The sequence below is a fragment of the Dioscorea cayenensis genome, chromosome 7 (assembly GCF_009730915.1).
Source record: "Dioscorea cayenensis subsp. rotundata cultivar TDr96_F1 chromosome 7, TDr96_F1_v2_PseudoChromosome.rev07_lg8_w22 25.fasta, whole genome shotgun sequence".
Lineage (NCBI taxonomy): Eukaryota > Viridiplantae > Streptophyta > Magnoliopsida > Dioscoreales > Dioscoreaceae > Dioscorea > Dioscorea cayenensis.
Genome location: NC_052477.1, coordinates 9,453,979 through 9,459,978, shown reverse-complemented (window position 1 = coordinate 9,459,978; position 6,000 = coordinate 9,453,979). Strand labels below are relative to the sequence as shown.

Genomic DNA, 6,000 nt, shown 5'->3' with positions numbered 1-6,000 from the left:
TGCCACATTACTTCCCTTTTATAAAAAACCTGTAATTAATTGAATTATACATACTCATTACATAATATTCAATAGGTTTTAACTGAAAGTATTATTTTTCAATTGGAGTAATACTGTAATAGTATTTTAATTGAAATTCTTTTTTTTAATATCAATTTAAAGCTCATAATAGTTGGGATAAAATTTTTTCTTGCCAATGCAAATTTAAATTCAAACTCTTTGTTCCAAATTACCCCCACTTATTTTAACTACAACAAAGCACATCTGAGTGGTGTAACTGTTTGTTGAAAGAGTTCTCTCTTTGATGCGTTAAATTAAATCAAATTTTGTGGCTTTTTTTTTTCAATTATAATATGCATGAAGTTCTTTTTTCATCTTCTTCATCCTTTAGTGTAGGGAAGAATGGTTGAGATATACGGGCAAGAGGCATCTGGAAAGACCACACTTGCCCTTCATATTGTGAAGGAAGCTCAGCAGCTTGGAGGTTTGTGTGCGGTTAAATTCTTTCTCATAATTTATTCAATTACTTTTGATGCTTGACTCACAAAGGAAAATTTCTTTTGTGTCTAATAAGCTTGGTCATGTCTGAAATAAGTATGACACCTAGAACGAATTAGTCCCGTGTTTGACGATTTCTATTATGAATATTTAGAGATATTTATTATATTTTAACATTTGTTTGATTTAATGACCAAGGATAGAACACATAAATGATGCTTATTTGTGTATTAATATCCTTTGGCATCAGAAGTAATAGCTATATCTCATTTGCTGGGTTAGGGAATACCTTGTTTGGTGATTAAAAAAAAACGACAAAGAAAAAAAAAAAAAGGAATGTTTCTTGGAATTTGTTAATATCTGGCCTTTTGTTCGAAGTTATTGTTTAAAGTTTTGGCTGTATGAACGTGCCATAATTTGCTCAAATAAAACTCATTTCTGTATTCGTACATTTGTAAAATAATATTATTCTGTTGGACAAAGGAAAATCAACAACATGCCTGCATTTACATAACTGAGAGTTATGCAACATTTGAATCCCTCTTCAACTCTTTGGATTCCTTCAGTATGTTAGGAATAATGTTGATAATAAATACGTAAATTTTCCACTTACCTTATCAAAGCTATTTTCATCTTTGGGATGAATCCTGTCTCTTTCCTTTTACTGTTTTTATTCTGGAATGTAACATGTTAACCATAAAGGAAGTTAGCTCTTGCCTAGATACAATGATTGACTAGCCTTTTTGGAATGATGATCCGAAAGGCATTTCCTCCGTCTATTCATGTCAATTAGATGCTGTTCCAGAATGGATTTTCTAAATACTTCATCATGGTTAGGCTAAATTATTCTCCAGTCCTTTCCTCTTTATTTGATTTTATTACTTACGTTTTTATTGTGGCATTTTCTTATTAGACAAAGGGCGTGCGTTTCAAGCTTGTGCATAAGGATGTTCTAATTTTTAATTACTTCCATCATGGATAACCACTTGGCCTCTGTAATAACTATAATCCAGCAATCTAAAAGCAAATATTAATTGGGTTCTAGCAGATTTTGAATATGAAGGATTGATGATAGATTTGGAAGGTGATCCCATGTTATATTCTTTCATTAATTGTAGCATACAAAATAGACAAGTCATAAAGAATAAGTTTTAATTCTGACAATTGGATGAGAAAAATAAAATAACTTAATTAATCCTCAACAATTAGGAAGCCCGAGCTTAAAATTGAAAGGAACTGCATGTAAATCATGTGTAGTAAAATGGTGTCTTTACAGGGTGTGCTGCCTCCACTGATTTACTGAGTCTGTTTCAAAATAAAAAATTATCAAATCATAACACACTGTCTTGAAAGAAAATACAACTCTGACAGCGTGTATGGAATATAGCAAAAAGTTTATTATGTGGTTATCTAATTCATATTATTTCAAGGATAACACATGATCTTGTTGAGAGTTAGATTCCTAAATTAAAGGATATGATTTTATATTATGGAAATTAGAAATTAGTAGGATATTTGAAAATGGATGATAGATCCAAAACTACTTAATGTGTGTTTTAGTGAAAGTGGGTTGAGATGGAGTATACTTTGCGTGAATGGATGTGTAAAAGCAGTTTGAAAACATGTGCACATGATTTTGTATGATTTAGACAAAAATTTGTATGTCAGTGCAAATTTAGAATCTGCCTTGTGGAATTTGAAGGTATAGTTATTTATCACTTTCTTGGAACTGATATTGCGTAGAATCTGGCCTGCAAATAAATAGTTCAGCCTTTCATGAATTTTTGTATTGTTAAATAGGTTGTGCATTAAGGACAGCTGGATAAGATAGCCATGGAAATCACTGCTAGGAACTCTCTTCTTTGGTAAACTACAAAGACAAGTTCGTTGTAGGCAACTGAATGGTAGATTTGGAGGCTTCATCTTGGTGAAAGTTTATGTAGTCTGTTGGTATTTGTATCTGTTAATAATGTATCATAACGGTTCATCAAAAAGCAAAGATGAACAATAGTGAGGAAGAAGTTGCGGCCTGTTTGTTTGGAAAAGGTTTTTTTATAAGTTTCATTATGACTTCTTGTTTTTTGGAGAAAACATTTTTAATTGTTATTATTATTTTTTCAGAGAATGTTTGTTTCAACTTTCAAGCATTTTATATAACTAATGTTAAAAAAGAATTGTTGAAAATGCATTTGTTATAAACCAATTAATCTGACATGTTTTACATTTATGACAAACTAAACTATCAAAATAACACATTTTATAATTCTAAAACATATTTATATGTATAAGTCTAATTTTTATGTCTGGGGATTTTGCACTTATGAATGTAAGTTAAATATCTTAACATGTACTTACATAATATAAGATGTGCTTCATTTGTTTAATTTTTTGAAAACCAAATCCAACTCATGTTTTTAATGGAATCCTAGTCAAACTCTATTGTTTATTGTTGAAACTTGGAAATATGTAGAATGTGATACTATGTCTAACATTGGCACTATGTTCTGTACATTAATAATTTGCACCAATTATTTTATTATATGTTGCTTTTCAGTCATTTTTTTTAATAATTACGGGGTTTTTACTTGCCACCTCTTTGAGAAATCACGATGCTACCTGATAATTTCCTGAATCTGTAAAGGACATGCTTATCCTTTTAGATAAAATTGGAAGCAATTGTCATCTGGATAGGATTTAAATTCCTTCAAACAAGGAATTTAGTTAGATTGCAAGGTTTATTTAATGTGTTATGTTTGCCAGTTCATGCAAAGAGTTATTTGAATAAAATTTTCAGCTTTTCTAGAGTGACTCTTGCTATCAATCAACTATCAAGGTTAGTGAGACACTAGCAATTGTGGTTGGTGAAAGACAAACTTATTGATAACAAGAGACTATCACATTTATCTTAGTTTTACATTCATCCCTACATTCTCTAATTTCCTCTAGTCTGTTTGGGAAAATTCGGCAAGCTTAATTCAAGGATTTGTCAATTGTGAATTGGTCAGCATCAGGAATCCTTTACAATACTTATTGTTAGAGTAACTACTAGTCCCACATCAATTAATTTGATAAATATGGACTTGAATGTATAAGTCTAGGTGTCTCATACAATCAGCTTAAGCTTTTCGGTTGAATCGGGCCTACTAAGATATATGGTTTGCAACTAACATGGTAAAAAAAAATTAATTAATTTTTTGTTCAGTTTGTTTGCCATGTAGCTAGTTAAAATAGATTAACACGTATCAAAGGGGTGTATAATAGTTAGTAATTAATAGTCCTATATCAATTAATCTGGTAAATATCGATCTTGATATGTAGGTTTGGGTCTTTCATCCTATCAACTTAAGCTTTGCCATTGAATTGAGCCTGGATAATATATTTGATTTGCATCTAACACCTATGAAATTAAACTACCAACCCCTTTATATGTTCCACTTGCATCAGTCATGACATAAGTTTCATTTTTTGAACATCGGGGGAATTCTCTTACCTGGCATTTCGCTTGTTTTCTTCCATTTGCTCAACAAGTTCTTCCAATTTGGTAAAGCAATGGTTTACTCATGTCGTCCTTTAAAACATAGCCCTTACTAAATTGTCAAATATGAAAGACCACTTTGTTTTTCGACGGTTAGTAGTTATTTACAACAATTTTTAGTAAATATTCTTAGTGTGGGTTTCACTAAGAAGGCCACCAATTTTAAAAGGAAGGTGTGTTAAGTAAGATTGCTACCGGCTGCTGAAGCCAATGAACCTTTAAGCAACTTATCGCTGTTTAAGCATGATAATATTAATTTTTTATTTGCAGGATGCCAGCATATATTGATGCGGAAAATGCAATGAATCCATCATTGGTGCAGCTTTCAAGTGGGTGTGTATTGCTAGAAAATCTTCCACTAACATCCTACTAGTGCTGGTACCCTCTTAGCATTGTGAATACACTGATTACCAGTGGATCAGTTGATGTGATAGTGGTGGATAGTGTATGTGCCCTGTGACAATATCTTTGCTTATGCTGGTATCAAATATGTGCTGCATTTCATGAGGTTTAAACCTTTTCTGTACTTATAATTGAACCAAGTTTATAAAATGCATTTCACAGACAGGAATTTTGACATCAAAATTGGTCATTTAGGGTAAAATGGTTGGAGACTGTATGATGTAAATGATGGCTTACAATAATGCTTTGGAGTGCATAGGTAGTTTTCTGTATTAAATGGGCTTTTGTTTACAAATGAGTTTGAGTTATCCAGGCAATTTAAGTTATTGTATTGAATGAGCATTTGATTATGAAATGAGTTTCCATTTATCTGGATTGTTTTTCATTCTAGATACTAGATAGATCTAAGGCCTGATAGATTATAAAAAACAGAAAATTGATATCGTCTTTTCATGCACTCTTACTAATTACGTGAGTTTTTTTTTTTACATTCTGCCGAGCTTAATGAAATTAGAAATGTATAATAGTGGTTCTGGATGTTCATAACTCATGTGAGTTCACTGAAATAATGATATTGTGTTTTCTTGATATCATTTGCCTTCCCGTGAGAAGGAAGTACGTATAACAAGCACATCTACAATGAACTTTTTCTAAATTCCCTTCACTATTTAAGATTATCATGCACATACTCTTAAGACAGTGGTGACTGGACAGAATTATTCTGATAGAATGTTTTGGAAGTTGTGAATTTGTATAAATTGATGTATGTGATCAATGAACCTCTTTGTGTTTATAGCTTTAACTGGAAGACATTATCTATTTGTTTGAAGAAATTTCTTTCCTTGAATGTGATAGGTAGCTGCTCTTGTTCCCCAGTGTGAAATTGATGGCATGATAAGTCTTAAATTTTAAAATATGACAATCACGATTGATGATTTGCAGGCACTGCAAAAATCCATTATCATTTTTAAAATCATGACTCATAACGCTCCCAATGCTGTAATAATAGATTTCACAGTAAAGCTGTATTGTTTGTCATCTAATACTTTTCTACATCTTGTATCGCCAAATAAACAAACCTTCATAGCGCTGAAACCTCTTCCTTCTGCATATAATATGAACCAAGGATAGTGAGAAATGCTAACTTTTAAGATCCCGAATAATTACTTCTCAATGTAAATTATGGATTGTCACTAAAGTCACTTTTGAACAAGTTTGTTCATATTTGTTGTTTCAGTTTGAACTGAAACCTTGCATATAAAGTTCATAAAAATTTTTTGATATACTGGTGAATGTCAATGATAGTTACTTTTAATGTAAATGGGCAACGAGGACTGTAGTTACAGAAAAGTTCACTACTAGTTGCATCTGTTCCTGCCTAGATGATCTTGATGCTTCAAGTACAAGGTGTTAAGCTAATGTGTTTTTGAAAGAGGGGATTCTGATAGTAATATTTCGAGGTTTTCCCTTTTCTTGATGTTATACTTTAGCAACATTGTCATTCTGGGCAATAGTTTGTTTTAGATATATTCAATATTTATTTATTACAGGAAAAATCATCTCAA

The 6,000-nt window shown here is 31.5% G+C and overlaps 1 pseudogene; it reads left to right on the top strand.

The window, feature by feature from the left end:
• LOC120265063 overlaps positions 1–6,000 on the top strand; it is a 45,588-nt pseudogene that overhangs the window by 36,699 nt on the left and 2,889 nt on the right.